We start from the raw sequence: 16,337 nt of genomic DNA on the forward strand, positions 1-16,337 counted from the left end.
GTGGGCGGCTTGTAGGCTCCGGGCCATCCCCTGGCCTGGAGGGGACACATTCCGGAGGGCGCCAAGCACAGCTCCCAGGCGAATGTCTGAGCGTACAGAGTAGCGAAACTTTGTAGCTGAAAGGCGCTTGGTTGCCCTCAGAGAAGGATCAGGCTGCCCCAAACTCCGGCCAATAGCGCCCCCTTTGCTCGGGGTGGGCACAGCTTGAAGGGTAGCAATGTGAAAGGGGGGGGGGGGGAGAAACCAAACCAAACAAAAAACCTCCCGGGTATGCAGGTCTCAAGGGTCCTGTAAATTTCGTCTCCCCCCACTCGCGCGTCGGGAGCTTGCTCGCAAGGAGAAAGGGGCTCGGAGACCCCAGGTCTGGGAAACCCTAGATAGTCAGGAAATGGGGATTCCCTTGCTAACCCCAGCCGGAGTTGCTCTGATCCAAAGCTTGCGCTCGCTGTAGCGCTGGCACAAGCGGATCTTTCCACGGCTGTAGCATGTGCTTTTCATCCCCCAGCATCTTCCGTGGGGGTTTCCAGCAGCCCCCATCTCCTCCTCTAGTGGGTGCCCACATTCCTGCCCCTCCCCGGGAGCCTTTCAAGCGGAGACTTTCTCTAAGGGGCGACCTCTGAACTCGCGTGGGCAGGGGTCGTGTCTCCCCAAGGAAGGGGTTCCTCTCAAGCGCCCAGCGTTCGCGGCGGAAAGCGGTACAGCCCTTCCTACAGCCTAGTCGCGCGCCCCACCGCTCTCTCCGCCCCCCAAACGGCCGGTTACCTAGGCAAAGCCTCGGCTCCTGGAAACACGTTCTGCCGCTCTTGCTTGCGGCCGCCGGGGCCGGGGAGCACAGAACCTCGGGGTTGTAAATTAGGAAGAAATAACTACCTCTGTCAAAGCCTCTTTCTTTCTCGTGGGTAGACGAAAGGAACACCCCCGTGTTCCCCTCCCCGTGGTGAAGTGTGTGGAGGAAACCGTGAAACGCACCATTGTGACTGGGGCTCCTCCGCGGAGTTTCCAACCCTGGGGAGCGGGGGTGGAGGTTGGGCGGGGGCAGGAGCAGTGGAGGAGAGACCGACAGAAAGGGAAAGACAGAGATTCTCAGAAAGAGCGAGGGAGACAAGACAAAACCGCGGGGGAGAATTTCTGCGAGCGCAAGTTCCCAGGAAAGGGGATGAGAAGGTGGGGAGGTTGCCGTGGCATGGAGAGTCTTTGATATTCACATTGCACGCATCTTGTTCAGCTAAAACAACTCGAATAGAGTAATTTCATTCATTGTGCCCAGTACCCGCGCTGGGCAGCTTTTCTTTTCCCAACTCAGTTCTATAAAACACTTCCCTGTCGTGGGAAAAGAAGACTCAGGATTGGATTCGGGACGGAATGGCTGAAGGGCGCCTTGTACCCCTCTCCCTGCACCCCAAGGCCCTGGGATAACAGTCCGAGATTTCTGATTACTAAACTCTTTGCAGCTCTTTCCTCTGGAGAATCCGAGCGCATAGATGAAAGGTAATTTCCAAGAACGTTCGGAAATAAAGGGACAAATGCTTTCCCTCTCATGACTGCCTGAAGCTACCAACAGGTTCGAGAGGTGCCTTTGGAAGTCAGTATTCGCAGGCTACGCTAGCATCGCCGCTCTCTTCTCACCACCGGGAACTTTCATTTCTACTAAGAGTAAAACACTCGAAACAACTTCTCCAAAAGCATGAGTTCTGTCAGTGAAAAGTAAAGCATTCCTTTCCTACACCAAACCAAATTCAGGAGGAGAGGGACGCTGTCCCCACGCGTGTCGGAGCGCGGAAGTCAGCAATTACACTCTATTACCTCCGAAGGGAAAAGTGTAAACCGGTAAGACGCGATGCCAGGCAGACGTTTCTAGCGGAGCCCCAGGCTCATTTCAATACAATAAACCACATTCCTACAATTACACCCTCTTTCCTGAGATCTCCGAGCGCCTCTGCAAACTCCGGCCACTGCTGCCCAGGCCTCTTCCCTCCTAAGCTTTCTCCCAGACAATCAGCTCCATTCCACCATTAGGTACATTAACTTGGACACACCAGAGCCCCTATTTTCAATCCTACTTAAAAGGCAGGAAAATTACTGCCGTTCATCACCGGGGCTGCAACTCCCTGCCGCTGCCGCTGCCGCTGCCGCTGCAGCCGCCGCCGCCGCCGAGAGCATCATTACCATGACAACTAGAGCCGAAATACCCTGAATTACATCGCTAGAGCTCTTACTGCACAAATCCCGGTCCTCCTCTTTGTTAGAGGCTTTTCGCCTGTTGGGGTGGGGAGAGGAATCCCACAAGCTCCAGAGTCCTCGCGGGCCCGCTAAAGGGAAAAAGTTTCAGATCAGAACCCACGGGCCACTTGGCAAGCAAAACCGGAGCCGGGAGGCGTGTGTGTGTGTGGGGGGGGGGACACCACACTCAAAGTTGTCATTTTTCAGGAGCGACGCTTCCCATAGCGCCAACTTTTTAACAAGTCCCCTTATTAACTGGGCCAATCTCATACATACTTGAGTGCTGTGGCGGTTCCGTCTTTAGAGCGAGTTTCTAGAGAGCTGTTCCGAAATCTTCACTGGGGGGGAGTCACAGCTGCTGTCCCGGAAGGGCTGCGGTGTATAAGCCCAGCGACTCCCAGAGGCGGTGAGCGGCTGGTGGGGGATGCTGCGATCGCGACTCGTGGGAGAGCGCCGCCGAGAGGTTCCGCCAGCGTCCGGGCTCCGGCCGCGACTAGGGGATAGGATGCCGCAGCTGTTCCCACCTCCACTGCCACCGCAGGCGCTGTCAGCGTTGCAAAGTGAGCTCAGGAGGGGCGTCCGGCTGCGGCGCGGTGCTGCACCAGCGAGGGCGCAGGGTTAGAGGGGTGTGAGCGCGCGGGAGAGAGTAGAGTATGTGTGCGGAGCGTGTGTGCGGAGCTTGTGTGCGCGCGTGTGTCTGTGTGTGCGAATGAGGGAGCGGGTGTGAGCGTGTCTGTGTATTGGGAGCGGAGGAGGAGCAGGAGCTGGAGGGGTGGGGGGCGGGAGGCTGGAGACTCCGCTCTCCCGGCTGCGCGTTCGCTCGCTCTCTCGGCACGTCATTTATGCCACAGGAGCCCTAGCGGCCTCTCAGTAGAGTGCCTGGAATGCGAGACGTCAATGTGACGCCATGGGACGCTACGTCACCCTCCTCCTCCCTCCCCTGGCCCAGCCGGTTCCGCGTGTGCGAGGGAGGGTGTGTGAGTGAGTGAGTGTGTGTGTGTGTGTGTGTGTGAGTGTGTATGTGCGTGCTTGTGTGTGCGCGCGCATTCCCCAGCCTTTTGCACCGCTGCACAATGAAAACTGCTCCGAGCTGCCGACACCAGCCCCGGGACTTCTCGGACCCGCGCTGCCAACCCCTCTGCAGCTATGTTGCTTCCCAGGGCGCGCGTCTTCGGGAGGGTGCGGTGGCCCGCCCGCGGGTCAGGCGGGACCGCCCAGCTGTCAGGCTCGGGTGGAGTAGACTTGGAGGAGTTAAGCTGGCGCGCCTCCGAGGCTGCCCCGAGGCAAGAAGCCAGGACAAGGGGGTAAGGGAGAGGACAGCTCTTCCGAAAGGGAAGGCTCCGCCAGCCAGCTTCTCCGAGTGACCTGGCAGCGGGTGTTGAAGGAGTCTGGCACCAGTTTGAAGACTCCCCGAGGTGCAGCTGTGCTTTCCTCATGCAATGGTCCCAAAACTGTTTATGTCTCTCTGGCCTCTGAGCCTAGGCTAATTCCTTTCCTCCTGCCATTAATTTCTGGGTGCGTGTTTCACAAGGGGATGCAGATGGCTCTGGGGATACGATTTTATTTCTTTACACTTATGGTGTGAGTTTCCTAACTGGACGCATTATAACCCAGCAAAGTGCACATCCATCAACCACGTGCACGCTGCAGCAGAAACTTACTGTATAAAACAAACACACACGTGTTGAACAGCCGAGCAAGTCTCACTTTTGCAAATCATCCCTCCTCTCCAGCACCCTGTCTGAAAGGAACTCTCAACTCGTACTTTCACTTTTTTGATGGTTGTAGATGCCCTCCCCCTCCATCTCCCAAATGAAACATTTCAAAATCAATCAACAGGATTTATTGGTCAATCGCTTGCTTGGGGATTTGCTCTGGTCTCCTGAGACACATTTGTCTTGAAATAGTGTGCCGACAGCCTGGGCAACTGTATGAGGGAGAGCATTTTCTTCCTGGAAATGATGAATTAAGTGTAAGTTTACTGCTGAAAACAAAACCAAAAATGTATCAGAGGTAAAGACTCCTAGTTCCAAAGGTTTCAGCTTAAAGCAACCTCTTTCAGAAAAGAATTTTTGAGGAGAAAATATTTGAGTGAAACAATACAGACAGACATGGTCCCCCACGTGGTCTCCTTGAATCAGATGTAACAGTTTTATTTCTTTGACTTGTCCCAATCTCTGAGTGTATATGTGTGGTGGTGGGGATGTTGGTGGTGTCAGATTGAGGGGGGGGGGGGGATTCCATTGTCCACAAGCCCATGTTTCAGAATCCAAGAAGCTTCGATCTTAAGACCAGAAACTTGAAAGCAAAACTACATATAAATACATGGCATATCTTTCTTCGCCTCCACTTCCACTTCAAGCAGCCTAGTGTGGAGAAGACCGTGGGAGGATGCTCTGAAAGTTGACCCAGCGGGAAGGAACCTAGCCTCTGCACCGCCGCGGGTTCCAATCCAGTCTCAGAAGGAAGGAGGGCGCTGCTACATTGTATCCATTCAAAGGCTGAAGGGGGGGGGGAGCAAGACCTGGAGCCGCGCTGCGCTGACGCACGCGAGGCGCGTGATTGACGCAGGCAATGTTACTAAATTCGGCGTTTGGCCCGGCCCTGCCGCCCGCGCGCGCCGCAGATAGCGGAGTAGGTTCCCCTCGGTCACCCCCGCCCCTTCTCCATTCAGCGCCGCGCGGGGCGGGGCCGGGCAGGGCGCGCGGGGCGGGGCGCGCGCGGCCGCGCCGGGATCCGGCCGAACCAAATATAGTTGGGCCCAGCTATTTTTAGTTAGGCCTCGGGCGCGAGCGCGCGGCGCTTGGGGCGCCCTGACCCCTCCTGGAGTGCGGAGGGGGCGGGGGCGGGGGCGGCGGTGTCGCCATCTTGGACTCGGCTCGACCCGCACTGGTGACCCGTTACGCTGGGCCGGGCTGAGCGCCGGGGGTCGGGGTGAGTGGGAGTGAGTAGCGGGAGAGAGCGTGCGCGGGCTGAGAGGAGCGAGCCCGGCGTGGGGTCCACCTCGAGCGGCGGCGCGAGCGGTGGAGTGAGCTCTGCGCGCGCGTGCGCGCGCGCTTGGTGTCAGGGACGGTGATCCCCGCCCGTCCTCCGCAGGCCTGGCTGTCGTGCCACCCTGCAGCCCGGCCAGCCCCGAGTCGCGTGGGGGCGGAGCTGCCCGCGGCCACCACTTCCTGAGAGTCGGGGATACCCCTCCCGGACGTCACGGAGGAGCCGAGGAGGCGGTGGCGGCCCAGGGCTCATCCTGCACTTGCATCACGGGTGCAGCAGCAGCTGCTCTGCTCCTTTGTGGCTTTTTCCCCTGTTGAGTAACTGCTTTGTTAACTGAAAATACCATGACGGGCCAGTGTGATCACCAGCTCCAGACCTCAAAGAAAGTGAAGCTGTCAGGCAAGAAGAGGGAGACTCCCCCAGCCGGCTGCGATGGTATCTGGTGGGTGGGTGTGTAGAGAAGCACTTGACAGTTTCCACGTATTACTTCTTGCCTAACTCTTCACCCTCAAGAAGGTTTAAAAATACTTTTATTTCCATGCTGTAAAAATTTCATCTGTGTTCTGCACCCCATCCATTCCCCGCTTCGATTTAAAATTTCTTGTAGAGCTGGGATCAGTGTAAGCAGGAACCCTAAAATTAGGTACGATTTTAGGAAACATGACATCTTTCAATGAATTTATTCAATAAACTACACTTTCTAATTGTTAATATATAAAAGGCCCTTGCCCACTCAAGGTGGTTATAAAGCTACTAACCAAGTTTACTCACAGGAATTGGGCTCCTTCAGTGAATTTCAAACCAATATCCTTGTTTATCTTTTTGTAGAAAAATCATCTCTGACTGAGAATCTCCAGATAAAGCGTTTCTCTCTGAGTGGGTGTGCCTTCAGGACCTCTGTCATGGCAAATCCTGAGCCTCCCTCTTCTCCCAACTTTCTGCCTCCTTTTATGTCCTTTCTTTCCCAAGTATCTGGGCTTTAATCTAGATTACGTTTCTTGACTGCTTTGCTGGGCCGAGGGCTGTTTGATGCACTCAACGGATTCAGGGTTCCTGGCTGGAGTTCTCTGGGCAGGTGGCTGGACCAACCATGGGAGGTTTCAGTGGTCACTGATAAGTGGCAACTCTTTTACACTCAAATGGGAAGTCATGGAAGCAGAGACAAGGCTTTCTTACAAACTGGGACACTGTCCTTTGCTTAATACTTGGTCCCTAAACATGTGATTCAGTGACCCGAAAGGAATTAATTTTTTGCTATTTTTTAAAAATTAATATCTATTCCTCTATGTCTTTTTAAAAATCTGAGTTATTCGAAATCAGGCATAGTATTGTGTAAGGCATATGTAATATAACTGTTTCAATACTCTAAATTACTTTTTGATGATGACTTTTTATTTTATTTTTTACCATATTTTTTACTAAGTGAAATTTAGTCTTTATAGGTAAGTCTTTAATTTTGGGAAAACAGGATAAAACTACTTAATCTGTGACATGTTGAAAACATAACTTGTAATGTATTGAAAAAGACTACCTCACTCTGTGACATGTCCTTTTTCTAGAAGAGGGACATTCAATATGTGGCCTAGTTTACACACAAAGTAGAGAAAGCAGTTTCTACTCTCATGTTCTTTATCGCAGTCAATCTGTTAAAAAAAAACCTCTTTCCATAAAGTAACTCTTAAAGATTCACTTTTGTGGGCCTAATTTGCTTGTAAGAAAGAAAGTACTTTTTCTCTTGGGAAGTAAAATATAGGGGAAATTTACTGTGCGTGATATAAAACAATTGTTTTAACAATGTGGGATTTAAAAATTGCTTTAGATGCTTTTCTGATGAAACAGTGACATGTAATCCATGATTTTGCTTACTATAAAGTTCTTACTTATGTACAGATTGAATGAGGAAAGTCGAAGTAAAATTTCCAACCCAGAAGTTGTTACCTGAGGTGAAAATAAGGCAAAGTCAATGAATTTTAGTCCACATTTTCTTGAATCAGTACAGAACTTCTATACTATATTTATGGTACCTATATCAAATATTAAAATTTCAGCCGACGTTGATATATACACTTATAAAATGTCTCTGGTTTAATAATCCAGCACTGTTGTGGTAATTTTCTATCTGGCCTCCAGCATATCCTCTTATCAATTGTATCACTGCCAAATTAGTCTTCTTAAAATACAGCTTTTGTTATATCATTCTCAGCCTCACAATTTTAGCAGTTGGATATTGTCTCCAAAGTAAAACCAAAGGCCTCTTTTATTTGCGCAGAATTTCCCTGTCCTCATCAAAACTCGTATCCTCACTGTTCTTCAAACATCCTTTTAACCTCCCACATTTGTTCATAGTTTTCCTTTTTATGGCATTCCCTCTCTCCCTTCTTCTCCACTTATTGAACTCTTACCCTTCCTCTAAAACAAGCTCAAGAAGTGAACTCATACTGTGCTTTAGTCTTTAATAATTTTTACTTTTACTGCCTTCTTTGTGTGCTCTTCATGTAGATAGCCTGTAACCCCATCAAACAATAACTTTGAAAGCATGCCTCATGTACCTCAGGAATATCTGTGGCACTAAGAATGTCTAGTATAGATAGTAAATCCCCATAAAATGTTGCTTTATCTAATTTGAATATGAATAGACAGCAGCCATAACATAGGTCACATTATAGGGACTAGGTTATTCTTGGCACAAATGGGCATTTATGAGGTCATACATTAGTTGTTTTCTTTACCTGAACTTTTGATATTCCTAACTGAACTACCTTGTCAAGGTGTCTGCCAGAAGCACAGGCAGCTGCATGGTGATACAAGGAAATGGCAGTTTGGCTTGTTGCGTAGGAAGATTTGCTATCTTTTTTTTTTTTCCTGGTACACTTTTGATTTGACTCTAATTCTAACCTCTTTCCCCCTCTCTTGGCACTTATGCTGCTTTCTCTCAGTGATGAACTGGATGCTGTAGACTAGGAAATGTTAACCTCTTTTACAAAAATGTTTTGATGTTTAGAAAGTGGTGGACTCTGACATCTATGCATAAACAGTTAAAGGTAAAGAATTCCTTATCTTTTCCAAAAAATATTATATGTGTGTGTATATATGTGTTATTTATTTATTTATTTATTTAAGGATACCAGGAATTGAACTCAGGGGCACTCAACTACTGAGCGACATCCTCAGCCTTTTTTTATTTTTTATATTGAGACAGGGTCTCACTAAATTGCTTAGAGTGTTGGTAAGTTGCTGAAGCTGGTTTTGAACTTGTGATCCTCCTGCCTCAGCCTCCTGAGCCCCTGGGATTACAGGTGTGCGCCACCACACTTGGCCTCCAAAATATATTTAAATAGATTTGTATGATACCACATATATGCAGAGGTAAACTGGGCAAAGAGATTTGGAGATTGTGATTTGTTAGATGCCCATGTGACTTAGAATATTAAAATTTATCCTATCAAGGAAAAAGTACTATAATAGATCAGTAAGGACTTTCTGTGTTATAGAAAAGAAAGAGTAGAAACCTGAGTCAGAAAGATTTCTTAATGGTCTAAGTGGTAATTCTCATGCATCAGATAGGCTTCCAATCTGTTTAAACACAGTTTATTTCTTAGTCATGTTTTCCCCATTTACTGGTAAACTCTGAAAGACCATAATAATTTGGGAGAGAAAAGTTATTACTCATGTGTGATAAATCAATTTAGAATATTATTTATGCCTATGAAATAAGATCTACATTTTAGCTAGAGTTGATGAAGTAAATAACTCTTTCCAAATATAGCTGCACAACTCTTTCCCATCATCCAGCTCTGGAAAAAAACCTGCCTCACGTGCTTACATGTAGAAATTCAGTTCCTTCAGCATATTCTCTAAGAGTGAGATGCTGTGTGTCACAAAGAGCACTCACTGTTTCTTGGAGATCTCTGCCTGGCATTGCTGCTGTGAAGGTGCCCAAACTTGGGTAAATTAATCTTTATCACTGTAAAATTATAGTGTTGGTTTCACCTTATGATCTTTAAGGATTTTTCAGGTCCTAAAGTCAGATGCTTTCTTAGGTCAGTTAAATGATTGTGAACCATCAGTTAAGTCCTAAGTCACTATCTGATTGCTGGGCTCAGGAGGCTCATTAACTCTAGCAACACATGTGCTTTCAGTAGTAATGTTATATTAGCAGAAATATTTTATTAAACTGCTTTGGCCCACATAGTAATTAACTATGGCCATTGAGTGGGATTTTGGTGGCCCAAGAGAGTTAATGTACTACTAGCATCACAGCCCTTTCCTGTCCGTTAAGTAGAAATGAGCAGAAACCTGGATAGTCCAAAAGTCATTTTATATTTAGCTTTGGAACTTGTCTTTGTACATTCATTTGAATATGGATGAGCCACAAATTGACTTCATACAAATTAGCAAACTTTCTTGGAATGAGTTCTGCTGTTTGCTCCTCTTCAGTTCCTTTCTGATCCTCACTGCTTGCTAGGCATAAGCCATTTCTTAAGTGCAGCAGGGCAAAACTGTCCTCTTTCTGCTTTGTCCAAGCAAAGGCCTGGAGATTGTGGAGTTGCAAGTCTTTACATTGTATCCTTTCTGAGCATGTGGAGATAAAATGAAATGTTAAGGCAGGTCATAAGGAAGTATCAAGAAGGTGTTGAGAAAATGTTGGCAAAGCAGTCAGGAAGAATACAGTAAATTCTGTTTACAAACTTGTTAGTTTTGTAGTTGGATACATCCCTTGGATTAATAAGAGCTGACTTTATAGGCACTGAAAAGTATCTGAATTTTAGCAGATTGTGGGTTTATGTATTATCAAAGTCAGGTTTAGATGGTAAAAACAGGGTTTGTCCATTAGTTTTTTTAAATGCCTGTTCTATATATTTAGGTATCTGGTTTCCTATTTTAGATCATGTAATTAGTAACTGATTCTGATTTTTAACCCATAATACATTTTCCAGTATTTGTTCTTCATGTTTATAGTTCACTACTGGAAAAATTCTTCCCTGACATCTGTTCTGGATTAGTTCTCCTTTCCAGTTATGTTTTCCTGTTTTATCAGTTGTGTTGAGGAGAATAGAAAGCCATATTTTAAAGATTTCTGCTATTTAAATTTAGTAAAATTAAAATAAACCAACTCACATTTCTAATTTCTGAAAACAAATTCTTATTTTAAAATCACATGCTAAATTGCCATTTTTAAAAACAATACAATAAACTGTACAAAATTTGAAATCCATTTACTCTTATTTCATAGCATTTTATAGTTGTGAAATTGACTTTTCAGTGACCTTTCCACATTTCAATTTTTTTAAGAGGAGCTTATATTATCTCAAAATCTTTTAAAATGTCTTTTTGAGCTGGGTGTGGTGGTGAATACCTGTAAGCCTACCTATTTGGGAAGCTGAAGCAAGAAGATGGCAAATTTGAGGCCAACTTTTGCAACTTAGAGAGACTCTGTCTCAAGATAAAAATTCAAAAAGGGTTGGGGATATTGCTGAGTGATAGAGCAGCGCTAGGTTCAATACCCAGTTAACCCCGCCCCCCACCGCCCCCACCACCCGCCACACACACACCTTTTTGTTTCAGCCCTTTGGACCTGTATATTTTGGGGGATGAGTTTTTTGAGCAGTTGCAGCAGTTCTTGATATGGAGTAGATACTCAGTAAATATTTTGATGAATGAATGATGATAGGGAGTCTTATTCAAAATATGCTGTTTTCCTTATCCTTGCCAGTCTTGCAGTGTTACTGGCTTTTTTCTGAGATAGTTTTATTCGTGGGTAGGCATGAGAGGAACAGAGAAGACCTGCTGTATGTCATTGTCTGCTTTAACTGTGCTACCCTGTCCCATCACTGCAGCTAGTTTACAGAGACTTCTGGTTGCACCCCTGAGTTACACACTGTGACATCTGTGTTAAATCAGAAGGAAGTCAGGCATCCAAAGGAATTGTTGTACCACTTTTGGCCCCAGACATCCTGATTAGTTTATTTCTGCCTTATCTCTTTATTTTGAGATATCATTTTTGCTATAAGACTTTTACAAGATGGTGTCCTCTCTTTTCTTTATCATCTCTGCCCTGGCCCTGTGCCTACCTATTTGACAATGACTTCATCTCTAGGCATAAGACTAGAACCCCTGCCATGCCCTCTAGTTCTGGATGCTACTTTTCAAGATCTCCAGGTATTCAACTTGTCTAAGGTATCACCTCTAGATTGAGAGACCGTAGACTGGATATTAACTAGGGACTCAAATTATAGCTACCATACATATTTAAACATTGTTCAATTTAACTTTTTTAAAAAAAATATTTATTTTTGGGGCTGTGGCTATGGCTCAGTGGTAGAGTAGCATGTGTGAGTGAGGCACTGGGTTCCACCCACAGTACCACATAAAAATAAATAAAATAAAGGCATTCTGTCCAACTACAAAAAAAAAATTTTTTTTAGAAGTAGTTGGACACAATACCTTTATTTTATTTACTTACTTTTATGTGGCGCTGAGGATCGAACCCAGGGCCTCACACGTGCTAGACAACGCTGAGCCACAACCCAGCCCTCAATTTAATTTTTTTTTTTTGGATATTTACTTCTTAGTTTTAGGTGGACACAATATCTTTATTTTATATTTATGTGATGCTGAGGATCAAACCCAGTGCCCCATGCATGCTAGATGAATACCACTGAGCCACAGCCACAGCCCCAAGATTTTAGGAATGAGCCCACACTCTGAGCCCAGAAGTTACAATGCTATATTCTTTTATTTGTTTGGTGCTGGGGATTGAACCCAGGGCCTCGTGCATGCAAGACAAGCACTCTACCAACTGAGCTGTATCCCCAGCCCCTAATTTTTGAAATTCACATGATTTAAACAACAAAACTTTTAGAAAGCCCAGATTTCCCTTTCACCCCTGTCCCACATCTATTAAATTACCATCCTTACAGAGTTTTAAAATACATTTTCAAGAACAGTACAAATATAAATTGTTATCCTTTCCTATTTTTATACAAATGGAATATTATACACATTGTTCTGCCTTTTTTACCTAACAGTGTATCGGAGTTCTTTCTATAACAGTGGAAAAAAATCCAAGAGATCTTTCACTTAATCTTGGAGATCTCTCCACACCATTGTGCAAATATATCATCATTTATTCAACCTCAGTCCCATAGTGATAGACATTTGGGAAGTTTCTAATCTTTGTTGTTACCAGCAATGCTACAATAAATACTTTTGTTATATAGATTATTTCACACTTGTGCAAGTATATTTGTAAATTCCTAAAAGTGGGATTGCTGAACCAAAGGGTAAATATCATAGGTAAATTGCTCTTCATAAGGGTTGCACAGTTTACACCCCATCAGGAATATAGGCTAGTACCTGATTATTTATATTCTTCCCAAGAAAATGTATTATTTAACCTTTGGATTGTTTCTAGTCTGATAGGTAACAAAATGTTACTTTCTATTTTTCTTATGAGTAAGTTTGAACATCTTTTCATATATTTAAGAGCCATTTATATTTCCTTCTTATGAAGTATCTGTTATATCCTTTGCCTATTTTGGGAGGTGGAGGTGTTTTAAAAACCACTTTTAGTCACTGTTTGTAATATGGAGATTTACTCTTTGTAACATGAGTTGTAGCATTTTTTCTCTCATTTATCATTTGTCTTTCAACTTTCCTTATGATGTTTTTGTTTTGTAGAGTTGAATTTGTCAGTCTTTTTATGACTTCTGAATTTTGTCATCATTAGAAAAGCCTGCTCCACTCCAAGGTTATGAAAGAATTCTTGGCTTTACTACTTTTATGGTTCCTGCTTTAGATTTTGATTTTTGATCCATTTTTTCTTGTATATGATGTGAAGGATAGGTCCAACTTTATTTTTTTCTAAGTGATTACTCAATTGCCTCAACATCATTTGTGAATAGTCTGCCTCTACACTGTTTGCTTCTACCAAAAACAAGACTGATTCATCTATTTCTTTTTCACACTTTCTTTGCTGTGACTAAATATGAACACAATCCTGTTTTCCTTCCTATAGAACACTTTCTGAAGTGGTGAAGATGTCTTTCACCATGCTTCCTTTGTCTTCCTCAGCAACACTGGGAGCCTGGCAGTTAGCAATTGAATGAATACAAGGCTGCTCAGAAGGCTGGCCAGGAGTTTTCATGGAGCAATAACTGGTTAAAAAGGAAACCTGAGTATAATCAAGTTCCTTTAAAGACTGTTCAAACCAGAGGCATCCTCTGGCAGTCTCTGGTCACCACTAACCAGCTATTATTCTAGAAGCCGAAGGTGTGCTGCCTGCATCCTGCACTCCAGAGGCAGTTCAGTTCAGTTGCTTTACTTTATACCCATCTCCTCATCTACCACCTCTTCCTTGTTTGATAGTATGGAATATCGCCTCCTGTACATTCGAATAGAAATCATAATGTGCCAAGATGTAGTGCTGGAGGCCCCACCCTGCAGGGGCCAGCTCCAGGATCTTGCTGGAAATATAATTATGAATGAACTATTTTGGAAATGACTCCTAATTTGAACTGTGAGCAGATGAAGTTTTTTCAAACCCCAACTTTGTCCTATAAGGAGAGCCTGTCCAAGCAGGCAGATGGAGCTGAATTCCCTCTATCCCTTACTTTCTGAGCTGCTTGGTTTTTTTTCAGAGCTCCTTGATAAATACTTCCTTCCACTCTGAGCCATCGCCTCAAGCATCTTTCCCTTCTAAATTCCCTCAGGCCACCTTGCCTGTTCTTCACCAGCACTTTGTTGCCTGTGATACCAAATAGTTACAGCAACCTCGCTGCCCAATGGTAGGAGAATAGGCCAACAAGAGTGGTCTTAACTAAAAGGCAGCAAGAAGTTACTTGGAGCAATCAAAACATCTAGTGGTAAGATAAAAACATTTGCTTTGTTGTTTTTCTTCTTCCTTCATTAAAAAGGGCATGCTTGTACAGTACAGGACACTCAGAAAAATGTAGATAAGGAATAGAAGGAAAAAGGAAAAAAAAATCCATAAATCAAGCCACCAAGGAATAATCATAATCATCCTCCATCTTCTTAAATGCATTTCATTTATCCATATAAACTCTGCTTACTGTTTATATTTGCCATAATTTATTTAAGCATTTTCCAATTACTGATTAGTTACCTTTGGCCAAGATTAGGCTTTTGTTCCTTCATGTCTTTTGTTTTGAAACTGTGGGTCAGTTCATCTTTAATTGGGAATAGCTTGCCATTCTCTTTTTCCTTTAGTCCCTCTATTCTGCTTAGGCTTGCATCCAGCCTGGGCCCCCAAGACGCCCTTGTTTGTTTTAAGTGAGACAGTATGTAAATGAAGCCATTCTGCCAAGCTTTTCTGTGGAGTTACTTATGGGGCCCAATTCCAGAATTCTTGTGGAACTCTGGTTATATATAAAACATTTTTTGGAGTTCATGCTTGATGTATGTTTTGTGTATATGTATATAAATTAGATGGGGAATATGAGGAGAGAGGAGGGACCTCTATCAAAATAAAGAGGGATTGTTGCAGAGAAACCCACCTTCATTGGAGGGCAGTTAAAGAGATTTTCTGTTAAACAAGGTTGGCAAATATGTGCTGTGTGTTGTGCCTAAACCTAAGCAACGGTATACTCACTAATCAGTCATGGTACTTATTTCTTACTAGATCCACACTCAACTTTGAATTGTTCTGAAAATGGGGTTCTAGGTAACTGTATTCATTGGAGTTGATATGGGATACAAACATACTCATCATTCTTACTCTAAAGTGTTACATTCAGTTTTTTTTTAAAAAAAAATAGTGGATTGACCAAGAATATCATAATTAATGTTTTATATTTGATGAATAAGTTTATAAAAATATGGGATGTGAGGAAAGAATAATTATCTGAATTTCAGGCAAAGTATAAGCCTCCTAGCTAAGACCATAGAAGCAGCATAATCAAATTTTAGGTTTGTTATGGAGTGAAAACAGCGTTGCAGTAATGCCCTTCATTATATATTGCCCACCATATTGTCATGGTGATTGACTCCTCAACAGCTCTTCTACCCTTTTGGGTAGTCTCAGCAAGCTTGGGTAATCAGCATGGGAAATCCCATTTCCCCTGCCAGGGAAGGGTGAGAAGGCTTGGAACCTGTTTTGGCCATTGAGATGTGAAGGAAGGCCTGGAAAGGGGCCACGTGCTTCCAGGAAAGGTTTTCTTGACCATAAAAGAGAGAAAAGAAAGAGATGACATCTCCTCTTCCTCTGATAATGTCTGAGTATGGTGGCAGCAGCTGCTGTAACTGTCTTGGGGCAGTTTAGAGAAACTTGTTTTGGATTGAAGCTGATCTAGAAGATGGCAGAACAGAAGGGAAGAAGAAACCTGAGCTGTTTGTAACCTCAATGAATTGCTGATTATTTTGTACTTCTGAACTTCCAGTTCTGTGAGATAATACAGTTCCTCACTGTGTAAGCCAGCATGATCTGAGACCTTGTCACTTGCAGCCAAAGCATCCTGAGTATATATCCATTTTGTCCCACCAGATTTACAGCACGTGGGTTTTATTTTATTCTGATGGGTATCATTTCATCAGGGTGCTTCCTTCCTCCTGTCTTCTGGCTTTATAAAATGGGGTATGGATTCTAGTTGGCCATTTCTCATCTCTGTCTTTTCTAAGGGCTCTGTTGTAGACCAGGGTTCTTAACAGAAAGTAGCAAGAAACCGAACAGTACTCACTATCTTTCCTGGAGCATTTTGGGTTGTTTGAGTGTTTGGTGGTGGGACTGCTCCTATTTGTCATTCATTCCTGATTTTGATTTCTTGATTTGGTCTTGGTGCCTGCTCTTCCATATTTTGTATCTTATGCCTAAGCTCAAGATTGTTTGGTAGCTCTCTTTTCCTTTCTTCCTTCTTCCTCAACACCTCTTTCTCATTGTCTCCAACTTGGCTTTCTGGTTAGTGGGGACTGTTCTAAACAGATATTGTATATAATGATTTCCAGGAATAATAATGAGTTAAATAAAGTAAGTAGTGGTCCATTTCTCACCGAGCACTTTTTACTCATGTATAGAGTAAGTACCCAGAAATGGTCTGTGAGTCAGGACAGTTGAGTTTTCACTATGGCTTCACTATTTGCTACCTGAAATCTTGGGCAAGTCCCTTAAAGAC

General features: G+C 44.4%; 1 pseudogene across 1 annotated transcript in view; it reads left to right on the forward strand.

Annotated features, from left to right (window-relative positions):
- The window catches only part of LOC308641547 (FERM domain-containing protein 3-like), a 195,804-nt pseudogene that overhangs the window by 76,650 nt on the left and 102,817 nt on the right, over positions 1–16,337 (forward strand). The gene's annotated exons all lie outside the window — the stretch shown is intronic.

This window comes from Spermophilus citellus (assembly GCF_964194105.1).
Source record: "Spermophilus citellus genome assembly, chromosome: 2".
NCBI classification, from domain to species: domain Eukaryota; kingdom Metazoa; phylum Chordata; class Mammalia; order Rodentia; family Sciuridae; genus Spermophilus; species Spermophilus citellus.